The sequence below is a fragment of the Eulemur rufifrons genome, chromosome 7 (genome assembly GCF_041146395.1).
Source record: "Eulemur rufifrons isolate Redbay chromosome 7, OSU_ERuf_1, whole genome shotgun sequence".
Taxonomy (NCBI): Eukaryota; Metazoa; Chordata; class Mammalia; order Primates; family Lemuridae; genus Eulemur; species Eulemur rufifrons.
In genome coordinates, this window is record NC_090989.1 from 134,131,150 (window position 1) to 134,146,416 (window position 15,267).

The 15,267-nt window shown below is 37.8% G+C and overlaps 1 pseudogene; it reads left to right on the forward strand.

Annotated features, from left to right (window-relative positions):
• The first annotated feature begins 8,134 nt into the window (after positions 1–8,134).
• LOC138386730 (heat shock cognate 71 kDa protein-like) lies at positions 8,135–9,912 on the forward strand (annotated as a pseudogene).
• Positions 9,913–15,267: the final 5,355 nt, after the last annotated feature.

A 15,267-nucleotide genomic window follows, 5' to 3' on the forward strand; every position in this document is an offset into this window, starting at 1 on the left:
AGTTAATCAAAAAGGGTAGTGCTAGGAGATGCAATTTCATTATGTGGAAAACTTTTGATGCATTATCTCATCTACTTGCCAAATGCGGTTTTCCAGTGAAAATCACCTCATATACTACCAGATGGAATTTTATGCAAGCACACGTAGAAGTGTGCCAGGATAGTAAAAGGAGAAATTTCAAAGCACAGCTGCCAGATCTGCCTAACATAGGACTGGAAGAACCAAATTTATAAGCGGGTGCTTGCCAGACGACAGACCTCTCAGTTAAGCCAATTATGTAAATGAACCTTGAAGAACGATTTGTACCAGGCTCGGTTTCGGATGAAAGCACTGCTCTTGTAAAGCCTTATCCTGGGTCTAGACTGTTTTAATATTTTTGCTTCCTCACCAGTTTTGATTTGATTTGATTTTCCTGACTTGTGGAGAAGCTCTTTCTCCTCAAGCAACTGTGGGCATACAGAGTAAGACCTTTGTTAAATCGATAACCTTCATGAAGACATAAAATCAGCAGAAACAATGAAATTTTAATTACTCACTATGGTATGATTTCTCAAGAAAGGGTAAGAATTCTCAAGAATTGGTTAAATAAGTTTTAAAGCAAAGACTCACCATGTACATTATTTTTAGTTTTCTGGTGTCTTGAAGCCAAATCAAATCCCAGGATATTATGATCATGGAATATTCCTTTGGGACTGTGACCAAATACCCTATTTTTGTGTCCAAAAGTTATCTTGGGGCACCTATGCATTGAACGAGAGTAATCTTTATGGCAGAAGTTCTAGAGAAGGGTAGCAACTAAGGATGAAAACAATTTTGAGTTCAATCCTCAGGAATGAAAGGGGAAGGAGAGCAGGAAGCTGTAGAAGTTTTCAGACTGTGCTTGGGGCATTGCTCCGAGAAAGTCTCTCAAGGATTCAGAGGAGATTCCCCCTTCCCCCAGGATGCTGCAGTCATCCTGATGCACCCACAGCATCAGTAAGATCAGCTCAGTTTTAGATACTGTGCTTATGCCCAGGGTTTTGAAGGGGTGGGGAACCTGCAGCCTTGGGGCCACACATGGCCTTCTGGATCCTTGAGTGTAGTCTTTCCACTGAATCCAAATTTTACAGAACAAATCCTTTCAATAAAGAGGATCTGGAGGGCCACATGTGACCTTCAGGCCGAAGGTTTCCCACCCTTACTGGATAGCAATAAAATTCCACTGAACTGCAATCATATTTAACATCTCCTCTTTAGATATACAGAAGGAAACATAAAAAATAGAGTGGGTAGGTACAGCTAACAAACTATTAGAAGCAATAAAACATAATTTATTAAGGTATCCAATTATAAGTTAATATATAAAATCAGAAGACTTCTTACATAAACATTAGCAAGTTTTACGTAAGCTATATAGAAATTTATATAGAAAATTTAATGGAATAAAATCTTCCATTCATATTGACATCACAAAATAAAATATCCAGAAATAAACTAAACCAAAAATGTAAAGGATCTTTTGAAAGAACACCATAAAACTTCATTGTGGGCCCATAGAATTCTCGACTACATAAATTATTCTTATTTCTTATTTTTATTTCAGCATATTATGGGGGTACAAATGTTTAGGTTACATATATTACCTTTGCCCCAGCCAAATCAGAGCTTCAAGCATATCCATCCCCCAGACAGTGTGCACTGCACCCATTAGGTGTGAATATACCCATCCCCTCTCCCCCTTCATCTGCCCAACACCCAATGAATGTTACTAATATATGTGTACATAACTATTGATCACTTCATACCAATTTGATGGTGAGTGCATGTGGTGCTTGTTTTTCCATTCTTGTGATACTTCACTTAGTAGAATGGGATCCAGCTCTATCCAGGGTAATACAAGAGGTGCTAGATTACCATTGCTTTTTGTGGCTGAGTAGAAATCCATGGTATATGTATACCACATTTTACTAATCCACTCATGTATTGATGGGTACCTGAGTTATTTCCACATCTTTGCAATTGTGAATTATGCTGCTATAAACATTCTAGCGCAGATGTCTTTTTTATAGAATGTCTTGTTTTCCTTTGGGTAGATGCCCAGTAATGGGATTGCTGGATCAAATGATAGTTCTACTTGTAGCTCTTTGAGGTGACTCCAGATTACTTTCCACAGTGGTTGTACTAGTTTGCAGTCCCACCAGCAGTGTATGAGTGTTCCTATCTCTCCGCATCCATGCCAACATTTATTGTTTGGGGACTTTTTGATAAAAGCCATTCTCACTGGAGTTAAGTGATATCTCATTGTGGTTTTGATTTGCATTTCCCTGATGATTAGAGATGTTGAGCATTTTTTCATATGTTTGTTGGCCATTAATCTGTCTTGTTTTGAAAAGTTTCTATTCATGTCCTTTGCCCATTTTTTAATGGGGTTGTTTGATTTTTCTTTCTTGCTGATTTTCCTAAGTCCTTTATAGATTCTAGCTATCAGCCCTTTATTGGATGTGTAGCATGCAAATATTTTCTCACATTCTGTAGGTTGTCTGTTTGCTCTTGTGATAGTTTCCTTGGCTGTGCAGAAGCTTTTTAATTTGATTGGATCCCATTTATTTATTTTTGTTGTTGCTGTGATTGCCTTTGGGGTCTTCTTCATAAATTCCTTTTTTGCCTAGGCCAATGTCTATGAGAATTTTTCCAATATTTTCTTCTAAAATTATTATAGTTTCATGCCTTAGGTTTAAGTCTGTTAACTGTCATGAGTTGATTTTTGTGAGAGGTGATAGGTGTGGATCCTGTTTCAGTCTTCTACATGTGGCTATCTAATTTTCCCAGAACCATTTATTGAATAAGGAATCTTTTCCCAGTGTATGTTTTTGACTGCTTTGTCAAAGATGAGATGGCTAGAGGAGGATGGTTTTATATTTCGGTTCTCACTTCTGTTCCATTGGTCTATATCCCTGTTCTTGTGCCACTACCATGCTGTTTTAGTTACTAAGCCTTGTTGTCTACATAAATTAAATACCTTGGTTTGAGATAATGAAACCCTCAATATTGATCATGCTTTTGTCATTTAAATACAAGTCATAGACATTTTTTCCTAAGGCAGTAGATGAATTACAATAGTCCTTTTATCAGTTACATGGAATCTTATTGAATGTGTATATCCTACCCACACTAGTTCCTAATGATGAATTTTAGGTTGTTTCCAATTTTTCCATACTGGAAACAATATTACCAGAACTTGCTCAGACACATATTTATATATATCCATGCTAGTATTTAATACATTTCTAGAAGTGGGATTCCTGGCTCAAACAGTCAAACTGCCTTCCAAGAAAGGTTTCCTAATGATACACACTCCTACTGACACTGTTTTACAGAACCTTTTTTCCACATCCTTAACACTGAATGTTATCTCTCTTACAATTTTTTGTCAATCTTTAAGGCGTCGCCCCAAATAAATTTTTTTCAAAATACTTGCTTACCCTTCAATATATTGAGTTGTCTTTTTTCAAAAAATGATTTGTAGATACTGTTTATATATTATGTGTATTGTCCTTTTCTTATCAATGTTACAAATAGTACTTTCCAGTTTCCTCACTATCTTTTAACATTTTTTTCCCTTTTGTTGTACAGATGTTCTTCATTTTTATGTAGTCACACCTGGTTTTTAGGTTTCATGGCTTGTATAAATGTTTTACTTCTGAGTTTCATTTCTTACTTAGAAAAGCCACCACATCTGCCAGGTGCCTACAAGTCAAATTCTTCAATCTATTAATAATTGTAGCCAACATATGTAACCTGTAGCTACCAGTTTATGACTCCATGGATTTGCTCTGGGTAAGCAGATCTTGGCTATGGCTCTCTGGATGTGCTTGTCTCTTCAGATTTCAGGGCAGTTATTTTCCCTGCCACCTCAGCCTCTGCTGGGTCCAAGAAAAGTCATTGATTTTCAGTTTGTTCAGATTTTTCTTATTGTAAGAAGGGAGCAATGACTTCCAATCTTTCTAGATATTGGAGCTGCAACTGGAAGACTTTTTCTCTAAGTTATTTATATTTAAGTGCTAAATGGTTTAGATAGATGTAATTTAGTAAGACAAGGAGTTCTGGGTGAGGAACAGGTCTTGGGGAATCAGTTTTGGAAATGTAAAGTTTGAAAGAATTTTTAGATAACTAAGGAAAGATATCAAGTAAGTGGTAAGATGTATACACACACACAAGCCAGAAAAAGAGTTGAGGGTAGAGACAAAAATTCCTAAGTCAGCATAAATATGGTATTTAAAGTCTCTGGTAGTTTCCTAACTCACTCAGCTGAAGTTCATAGTACAGCCTGTAAGAGTCGAAATGATCTGGCTCAGGTTATTGCCCTGACCTCCACTCCTACCTTTACCCTCTTCTTCACTGAACTTAAGCCACACTGACCTCTGTACTTTTTATTCAGTAAACAAGGTTTGCTTCTGTACAACCTTTGCCCTTGTGGTTTATTCGGGTTCTTCGGTTTCTTTTGCTTATAATGATTTTCCTCCCGGTATCTTTTCTCACTTTCTTTAGGACTCAAAACTCACCTACTCAATGATGCCTTGCCTAAAATCACTCACCTAAAATGTGATCACCTGTCTTAACACCTCATATTCCCCTTCCCCTTAGCACGAGTCAGTATCTTGCATTCTCTATCTGATATTTGTTGTTTATCTCCTGTTTCTTTCATGAGATTGTAAACTCCAAAGGGAAATAAACTTTTTCTGTTTGCTTCACTATATACTCTCAGGCTTTAGGTCCACATTATAAACGCAAAAAGAAATAGGCAAAAGTATTTTAACAGTATGCTATATTTAACCAATTATAATATCATTGCAACATGTAATTCAGTATGAGATTATTACTGTGATTATTTACATTATTTTTATGTTTTAAGTCTTCAAAGTTTTAAGTCTTCAAAGGTATATTTTATATTAACAGGACATCTTCATTTACTCAAGCCACATTTTTTTTTTCTTTTTTAGAGAGAGGATCTTGCTCTGTTGCCCAGGCTAGAGTGCCATGGCATCATCCTAGCTCACAGCAACCTCCAACTCCTGGGCTCAAGTGATCTTCCTGCCTTAGCCTCCCAAGTAGCTGGACTACAGGCACGCACCACCATGCCCGGGTAATTTTTCTGTTTTTAGTAGAGACTGAGTCTCATTCTTGCTCGGGCTGGTCTTGAACTCCTGAGCTTAAGTGATCTTCCCGCCTCAGTCTCCCAGAGTACTACGATTACAGGGGTGAGCCACTGTGCCTGGCCGCAAGTCACATTTCAAGTGCTAATAACCGCATGTGGCTGGAGGCTACTGTACTGGACAGTGCTATGTGGTTTACAGGCTATATTAGAACTGGGTAATTTTTCTTAGGAGAAGTGGAAGGTTTCTGAAGGGTTTTAGTTAGGTTTGAAGAGTGAGATGATCAGTTTTGTGTTAAGACAAATCACTGCGGCAGCAGAGTAGAGAATGAATTGGAGGGAATCAAGAGTTTATGTAGGGAACCAAGTTTAGGAGGCCATGAGACAGATCAGACAAGAGATAGAACTAGGGTGGTGGCCGTGGGGAAAGATAGAAGAGAGAAGAGTCTGGGGACATTTAGCCAGCAAATTCCAGAGGGCTTAACAATAATTGGATTCATAGGCAAACTAACTTTATTAGTCAGATAATAGTTTGATTATAATAATCTTTTGTCTCTTAAAAGACAGACAATAGGTTTCACTGGAACATTAGTTTGAAGAATTTTCCCTTTATTTCCAGATATTGGCTATGACTGGAGTTGTGGAAACATGTTGGCTATGTAGAACTTACTTTAGGTTTTAACGGCTAAATCTAAATGGTTGCAATTGTCAGCAAGATGGCAAAATGGGGGTTTTCAGTTCATGTTCCATCACACAAACAACAGTCTGGCATCCATTCATGAAAATGCCTTTGTGGGAGCTTTGGGATTCAGATAGAGGTTGTGAAACCCTGGCGAACCGCATAACTGAAGAGAGCTGCTTTGAGAAGGCATGCACATGCCCCAGTGGCAGGCTTGCTGAACATCATCCCAGACATGGACCACATCAGCCCCATCCTCCTGTGGACTTGGCTCCAGCCTTGCTTGGCTGCAATCCTGCAACTAGCTGTATCTACCAAGGGACCTGGGAGAAGTCACAGTGGTTCTTGCCCCTGGCAACAAGCCCACTGGCTGTGGACATGACTGTGGGTACTGAAACGGCCCCATGACCTGGCTCCAGCCCTTCTCTACCACCAGTCTGGAGTCAGTCCTATCTGCAGATGGATCTTGCAAGAGACATGCTGTCTGTGCCCCTGGTTATAGGGTTCTAACTATGGTCTCTCAAGTGCCCTTATCTCCATTTTGCTCACCTAGGAACCCAGTAATATCTGTCCCTGCCCCTAATATCAGGTCTGTTGCCCTCAGTCCCTGCTGTGGACCCTGAAATCATTCCTGGCTGTGGACCCAAAAGCAGCTCTAAAACTCAGTTCTAGCCACATTCTGTTGTGGCCTGAGAATAATCTTGCCTGCTTGGAGTAATAGACATGCCCTTCCAAGACCCCAGTGGTAGGCCCACTGGCCTTGGACCTGACTGCATACCCTGTAGCAGCACTGTTAACTGGCTCCAGCACTGCTCTACCATAGTACCTGAGGAAGTCCTACCTGCTTAGGGACAGAATCAGGGACCTGGTGGAAGTCACACCCATAGCAAGTGTTCTCTGGTAGCAGGCCCACTGTCGGCAGACTCAACTGCAGACATAAGAAGCAGCCCCATGACCAGGCTCCAGCCTTGTTTGACCATGGTCCTGGAGGTGGTTTCAACCCTCTGGGGATCTGGCAGGACCCACACTTGCCCACACTTCTGGTAATACATCTGTCAACTATGGAGACAATTGCAGACAAGGCAACAATCATGTGACCCAGCTTGAGCCCCTCTTGGCAGTGACCCAAAAGGCAGTTCCATCAGTCTGAGAATGAGGCAGAAGAAGGTCTTTACCTGCTAAAAGCAGTCTATAAAGACAGGAAGAAGCGTTTGCTCCTTCAAATGAGCAGACATCAGTACGAAGCTACATGAATCGTGAAGAGCTAGGCAAACAATGACACCAGCAAAGGAAATTAATAAAGCCCCAATAACCAACTAATAGGAAATGGAGATCTATAAATTTCCTGATAAAGAATTTAAAATAATTTTCTCAAAGAAGCACAGTGAGCTACAAGAGAACACACAAGGACAACTTAATGTCTCAGGACAACATTACATGAACAAAATGAAAGGTTGAACAAAGAGATAGAAAACACAAAAAAGAAACAAACAGAAATCTGGAGGTGAAGAACAAAATAAATGAAATAAGACATGCAATAGAGAGCTTCAACAGTAGACTTGATCAAGTAGGATTTATTCCTGGGATGCAAGAATAGTTCAGTATACACAAATCAATCAATGTGATATACCCTGTTAACAGAATGAAGAACAAAAACCAAACGATCATCTCAACAGAAAAAGCTTTTGACAAAATTCACCATCCATTCACAATAAAAACTCTCAACAAAATAGGTTTAGAAGGAATCTACCTCAACACAGTAAAGACCATATATGAAAAGCCCACAGCTAACATCATGCTTAATGGTTAAAAACTGAAAGCTTTTTTTCTCTAAGATCAGGAACAAGACAAGGATGCCCACTCTCTCCACTTCTATTCAACATAGCACTGGAAGTTCTAGCCAAAGCAATTAGACAAGGAAAAGAATAAAAGTCATCCAAACTGGAAAGGAAGAAGTTAAATTGTCTCTGTTCATGGATGACATGATCCTATATATAGAAAACCCTAAAGACTCCATAAAAAAACTGTTAGAACCGGTAAACAAATTTAGTTAAGTTTCAGGATACAAAATCAATGTATAGGTCTCATTCAATGTGGCAGCAGCTCCTGGATTTTGTGTGTGGTCTTTGCAAGCCAAGCTGGTCTACAAGTAAGTGACCATGTCTAAGGGACCACCTTAGAATAGGTGGTCTTGGCACCAGCTACTCTTGTGTAGGTGTCTTCCAGCATGGAAAGTAGAGATAATTCCCAATGATCAGGGAAACTGAACCTCTCCAAGCTATGTTGCCTTTGCTAATACCGAATGATTGATAGGTGATGCTGTGAAGAGTCAAGTTCCAATGAACCCTACCAACACAGTTTTTGACGCCAAACATCTGACTGGATGCAGATTTGATGATGCTGTCGTCCAGTCTGATATGAAGCATTGACCCTTCATGGTGGTGGATGATGCAGGCAAACCCAAGGTCTAAGTAGAATACAAGGGAGAGATGAAAAGTTTCTATCCAGAAGAGGTGTTGTTTATGGTCTGACAAAGACAAAGGAAATCGCAGAAGCCTATTTTGGAAAGACTGTTACCAATGCTGTGGTCACAGTGTCAGCTTGCTTTAATGACTCTAAGCATCAGGCTACCAAAGATGCTGGAACTGTTGCCGGTCTCAATGTTTTTAGGATTATAAATGAGCCAACTGCTGCTGCTATTGCTTATGGCTTAGACAAAAAGATTGGAGATGAAAGAAATGTGCTGGTATTTGACCTAGGAGGTGCCACTTTTGATGTGTCAATCCTCACTATTGAGGATGGCATCTCTGAGGTCAAATCTACAGCTGGAGATAACCACTTAGGTGGAGAAGACTTTGACAACCGAATGGTCAACCATTTTCTTGCCAAGTTCAAGCACAAGCATAAGAAGGATATCAGTAAGCTCAAGAAAGAGCTATCTGACACATCTGTACTGCTTGTGAATGTGCTAAGTATGCTCTATCTTTCAACACCCAGGCCAGTATTGAGATTGATTCCCTTTATGAAGGAATTAACTTCTATACCTCCATTACCCACATCCAATTTGAAGAATTGAATACTGATTTGTTCCATGGCACCCTGGACCCTGTGGAGAAAGCACTTTGAGATGCCAAACTAGGCAAGTCACAGATTCATGATATCTTCCTGATTGTTGGTTCTACTAGTATTCCCAAGATTCAAAAGCTTCTACAAGACTTCTTCAGTGGAAAAGAACCGAATAAGAGCATCCACCCTGACGAGGCTGTTGCTTATGGTATAACTATCCCGATGTCCATTCTGTCTGGAGACAAATCTGAGAATATTCAAGATTTGCTACTCTTGTATGTCACTCCTTTCTCTTGGTATTGAAACTGCTGGTGGAGTTATGACTGTACTCATTAAGCACAATGCTACCACTTCTACCAAGCAGACACAGACCTTCACTACCTACTCTGAGAACCAGCCTGGCATGCTCATTCAGGTTATGAAAGTGAGCCTGCCATGACCAAGCATAACAACTTGCTTGGCAAGTTTGAACTCACAGGCCTACCTCCTGACCCCCGCAGTGTTCCTCAGATTGAAGTCACTTTCAATATTGATGCCAATGGCATTCTCAATGTCTCTGCTGTGGATAACAGCACAGGAAAAAAGAATAAGATTACCATCACTAATGACAAGGGGCATTGGAGCAAGGAAGACGTTCAATGTATGGTCCATGTTCATACAAAGATGAAGATGAGAAGCAGAGGGACAAAGTGTCATCAAAGAATTCACTTGAATTCTTCATTCTTCCTATGCATTCAACATGAAAGCAATTGTTGAAGATGAGAAACTTCAAGGCAAGGTCAACGATGAGGACAAACAGAAGATTCTTGATGAGCATAATGAAATTACCAACTGGCTTGATAAGAATCAGACCGCAGAGAAGGAAGAATTTGAACATCAGCAGAAGGAGCTGGAGAAAGTCTGCAACCCCATCATTACCAAGCTGTACCAGAGTGCAGGAGGCATGCCAGGAGGAATGCCTGGGGGTTTCCCTGGTGGCAGAGCTCCTCCTTCTGGTGGTGCTTCCTCAGGCTTCACCATTGAAGTGGTTGATTAAACCAACCCAAGAATAGATGTAACATTGTTCCACACAGTAAAACATTGAAGGATCCAAATTTGTAGCAAATGTATGTGGCAAATTTAAAGTTGAGCTGCTATAGTAAATTACTGGGCATTCTCAGTACTTGAATAGGGAACATGTACACAGGGGAAGGAAGTAACATTGTACTCTATAAGCACTGTATTGTAAGTGGAAAATGCAATGTCTTAAATAAAACTATTTAAAATTGGCATTAAACAACAACAACAAAAAAAAAAAAACCAAAATAAACATATAAAAATCAATTGTGCTTCTGTACACTAACCACAAACCTTCCAAAAAAGAAATTTAAGGAAACAATTTCATTTACCATAGCATAAAAAATACTTAGGAATAAATTTAACTAAGAAAGTGAAATATCCATACACTCAAAACTATAAAACATTGATGAAAGAAATTGAAGAAGACATAAATAAATGGAAATATATCCTGTGTTCTTGGATTAGAAGAATTAATATTATCAGAATGTCCATACTTTTGCTGTGCAGAAGCTTTTTAGTTTAATTAAGTCCTATTTATTTTGTTGCATTTACTTTTGGAGTCTTAGTCATAAATTCCTTGCCTAGGCCAATGTTCAGAAGAGTTTTCCTAGGTATAGTGGTGAATTTTAGGATTTTTATGGTTCCAAATCTTAAATTTAAGTCTTTGGTACATCTCATTTTAATTTTTGTATATGATGAGAGATTGGAATCCAGTTTCATTCTTTTGCATGTGGCTATCCAAGTTTCCCAGTACTATATTTTGAATAGGGTGTCCTTTCCCCAGTGGATGTTTCTGTCTGCTTTGTCAAAGATCAGTTAGTTGTAGGCATTTGGCTATATTTCTGGGTTCTTTGTTCAGTTCCATTTATCTATGTGCCTATTTTTATACCAGTACCATGCTGTTTTTAGTTACTATTGCCTTGTACTATAATTTGGAGTTGGATAATGTGATGCTTCCAGCTTTGTTAGTTTTGCTTATGGTTGCATTGGCTATTTGGGCTCTTTTTTGGTTTCATATGAATTTTGGGATTATTTTTTTTCTAATTCTGTTAAAAATGATGATATTTTGACAGGAATTGTATTGAATATATAGGTTGCTTTGGGAAGTATGGTCATTTTCACAATACTGATTCTTCCAAGCCATGAGCATGGGATGCTTTTCCATTTGCTTGTGTCTTCTAATTTCTTTCATCAGTGTTTTGTAGTTCTCCTTATAGAGATCTTTCACCTTCTAGGCTAGGTATATTCTCAGGTATTTCTCTCTTTGTTTGCAGCTATTGTAAATGGGATTGAGCTCTTGATTTAAAAATATTTGCAAACTATACATCTGACAAAGGAGTAATATCCAAAATCTACAAGGAACTCAAACAAATCAGCAAGAAAAAACAAATAATCCTATTAAAAAGTGGGCAAATGACATGAACAGACATTTTTCAAAAGAAGATATACAAATGACCAATAAACATATGAAAAAATGTTCAACATCCTCAGGGAAATGTTCAAACTAATCCTCAGGAAAATGCAAATTAAAATCACAATAAGATGCCACCCTATTCCATCAGAATGGCAGTTACTAAAAAGTCAAAGAACAATAGATACTAGCATGGATGCAGTGAAAAGGGAGTGCTTATACACTGTTGATGGGAATATAGATTAGTACAACCTGTATGGAAAACAGTATGGACACTTCTCAAAGAACTAAAAGTAGATCTACCATTCAATCCAGCAACCCCACTATTGTCATCTATCCAAATTATATCATTATGTCATTGGTTTATGTGTCTGTTTTTATAGCAGTATAATACTGTTTTGTTTACTATAGCTTTGGAATATAATTTGAAATCAGGAAATGTGATGCCTCTAACTTTGTTCTTTTTTGAGATTGCTTTAGCTCTTCAGGGTCTTTTGGGTCCCCTGTAAACCAAGACACCTGCACTAATATGTTTACTGCAGCACAATTCACAATTGCAAAGATAGGGAATCAACCTAAGTGCCCATCAACTAATGAGTAGATAAGGAAAATGTGGTGTATATATGCATTATGGAATACTATTCAGCCATAAAAAGGATGAAATAATGTCTTTTGGAGCAACTTGCATGGAAATGGAGGTCATTATCCTAATGTCGTAACACAGAAATGGAAAACCAAATACCACATTTTCTCACTTATAAGTGGGAGCTAAGCTGTGGGTATACAAGGGCAAACAGAGTGGTATGAGGGACACTGGGGACACGGAAGGGGGAATGGCGAGGGGGGTTGAGGGAAGAAAAACTACTTTTTGGGTGCAATGTCCAGTATTCAGGTGACAGGTACACTAATAACCTGGACATAACCACTATACAATTCATCTATGTAACCCAAAACCATTTGTACCCCAACTCTTTTAAAATATACTTTTTAAAAAAAGTAGAATAGATAAATTCATACTGAATTATGCAAAAGATTTTATTTGTAATTTAAATATGCAAATTTATAATTGAAATAAAAGTTGAATGTAATAGGGAAAAAATATTCATACTATCCAAAGTGATCTACAAATTCAGTGCAATTCCTATCAAAAATTCCAATGGCATTTCTTATAGAGATAGAAAAACCATTCTAAGACCCTGAACAGCTAAAGCAGTCTTGAAAAAGAAGAACAAAGCTGGAGGCATCACATTTACTGATTTCAAATTATATTACAAAGCTATAGTAAACCAAACAGTATGATACTGCTATAAAAACAAACACATAAACCAATGGAAAAGCATGGAAGGCCCAGAAATAAACCCATGCATGTACAGTCAACTAATCTTTGACAAAGGTGTTCAGAATGCACAATGAGGGAAACAAAGTCTCTTCCATAAATAAATTTGGGAAAACTGAATATCCACATGCATAAGAATGAAGTTGGACCTTTTTCTTATACCATGCACAAAAATAAACTGAAAATGGATTAAAGACTTAACCATAAGACCTGAAACTGTGAAACTAATAGAAGAAAACATAGGGGGAAAGTTCTTGACATTGGTCTGGGTAAAGATTTTTTGAATAGGACACCAAAACCCTGGGTAACAAAATCCCAGTGACTACACCCAAACTAAAAAGCTCTGCACATTAAATGTAACAATCATCAAAATGAACAGACAACTCATGGAATGGGTGAAAATATTTGCAAACCATATATTCTATAAGGGGTTAATAGCCAAAATATGTAAGAAACCTATGCAACTCAATAGCACAATCGCAAATAACCTAATTAAAAAATTGGCAAATAACCTAAATAGATATTTTTCCAAAGAAGATATATAAATGGCCAAGAGGTATATGAAAAGGGGCAACATCACTAATCATCAGGGAAATGCAAATCAAAACCCCAATGAGATATTACCTCACACCTGTTAGGATGATTATTATCAAAAAGTCAGTCAAAAGACAAACAGTGTTGGCAGGGATGAGGAGAAAAGGGAACTCTTGTACACTGTTGGAGGCAATGTAAAGTGGTATAGCTATTATAGAAAATGGTATGAAGATACCACAAAAAATTAAAAACAGAATTTCCATGTGATCCATCATTCCCACTGCTGGATATATATATATGTGTGTATGTGTGTGTGTGTGTGTGTGTGTGTGTGTGTGTAATCTCCAAAGGACATAAAATCACTGTCTCAAAGAGAGATATTTATGCAGCATTTATTCACAGTAACCAAGTGTCCATTGATGAATGAATGAAGAAAATGTGATGCACACACACACACACACACACACACCCCTACACACACAGGAATAATATTCAGCCTTTAAAATGAAGGAAATCCTGCCATTTGTGATAATATCGATGAACCTGGAGGACATGATGCCATATGAAATAAGACAAACACAGAAAGATAAATACTGCATGATCTCATTTATATGTAGAATCCAAAAAAGTTGAACTCATAGAAATAGAAAATAGAAGGCTGGAGTTTGGGGGAAATGGGTAGATATTGGTTAAAGGATATAAAGTTTCAGATATAAAGTTTCAGTTATTCATCAGGTAAATGAATTCTGGAGACCTAAAGCACAGCACGGTGACTATAGTTAATAATTATGTGTAGTATCCTTGAAATTTGCCTAGAGAGTAGATCTTAGGTGTTCTTGCCATACACACAACAACAGAATGATTACTATGTGAGGCGATGGATATATTAGTTAGCTTGGTTGTAATCAATTCACAATGTATATGTATATCAAAACATCACATTGTACACCTTAAATATATACTATTTTTGTCAATCATATCTCAACAATCCTGGAAAATAGAAAATAAATCAAAATGGCCACACGATGGTGCCAAAACCTTGGAAGTTAATATGGCTTTTCAGTGGAGCTTGCAATTTCCCTTTTCTACAGAAATGTTTGTACTTGTCTTAGTTTTCTTTTCTTTTCTTTCTTTTCTTTCTTTCTTTTTTTTTTTTTTAGAGACAGAGTCTCACTCTCTGGCTCAGGCTGGGGTGTAGTGGAGCGATCATAGCTCATTTCAGCCTAAAACACTTGGCTTCAAGGAATCCTCCCGCCTCAGCCTCCCAAAGTGCTGGGATTATAAGCGTGAGCCAGTGCACCTGGCCTTAGTTATTTTTTTTAAAAAACTAACAAATTCATTAAACATAACTAAGTTGTGTGTGTGTGTGTTTGCGAAGGAATGTTTTATTGTCAATCATGTTCTTGAGTCAACAGGCAGACCTAACTTTGTCCTCATTATTTTTTACTTGTATTTGTAAAATTGGAGTTTTCTAAACCCAGTGTAGCACATTCTCAGAGTGGTGAAAAAGATGGATACAATCTTGTTTATTTATTTAAGAATAAATAGTAGGATTTCTATGTAATAGCATCCCCATTCCTTTGGAAGATACACCAAGCTTCAATAAGAGATATTTATAAAGCTGGTGAACCCAGACACTTAGATATGATATTTGACATGATTAGTTAGAAGTAATTCTATACCTTATATACAAGTAGACTCTTAATATTTGCTGGAGCAATGACTGAAAGTATGAATTAATTAAAACCCAAACTACTTGTTGGCCAAATTGTCTCATTCTTTCCAAATTAAGTTTTAGGTTATTGAATATAAAACATGGAGTGTAGAAATTAGTAAATATTAGAGGTGTAATTTTTAGCACCTCTTGAAGAACCAAGACATGATCATTTATTCGCTCAATAAACATTTTCTGAATGTTTACTATAGGCCCAGGGCTATGGTTTTAGGATTGGCAAATGACCCTTAATGCTATAAATCACCACCTCCTAGAACCGTAAATGCTACCAAGCATAAAAACTTAAGTGCTATCAAGGTCTAGAATCATAAGTCTC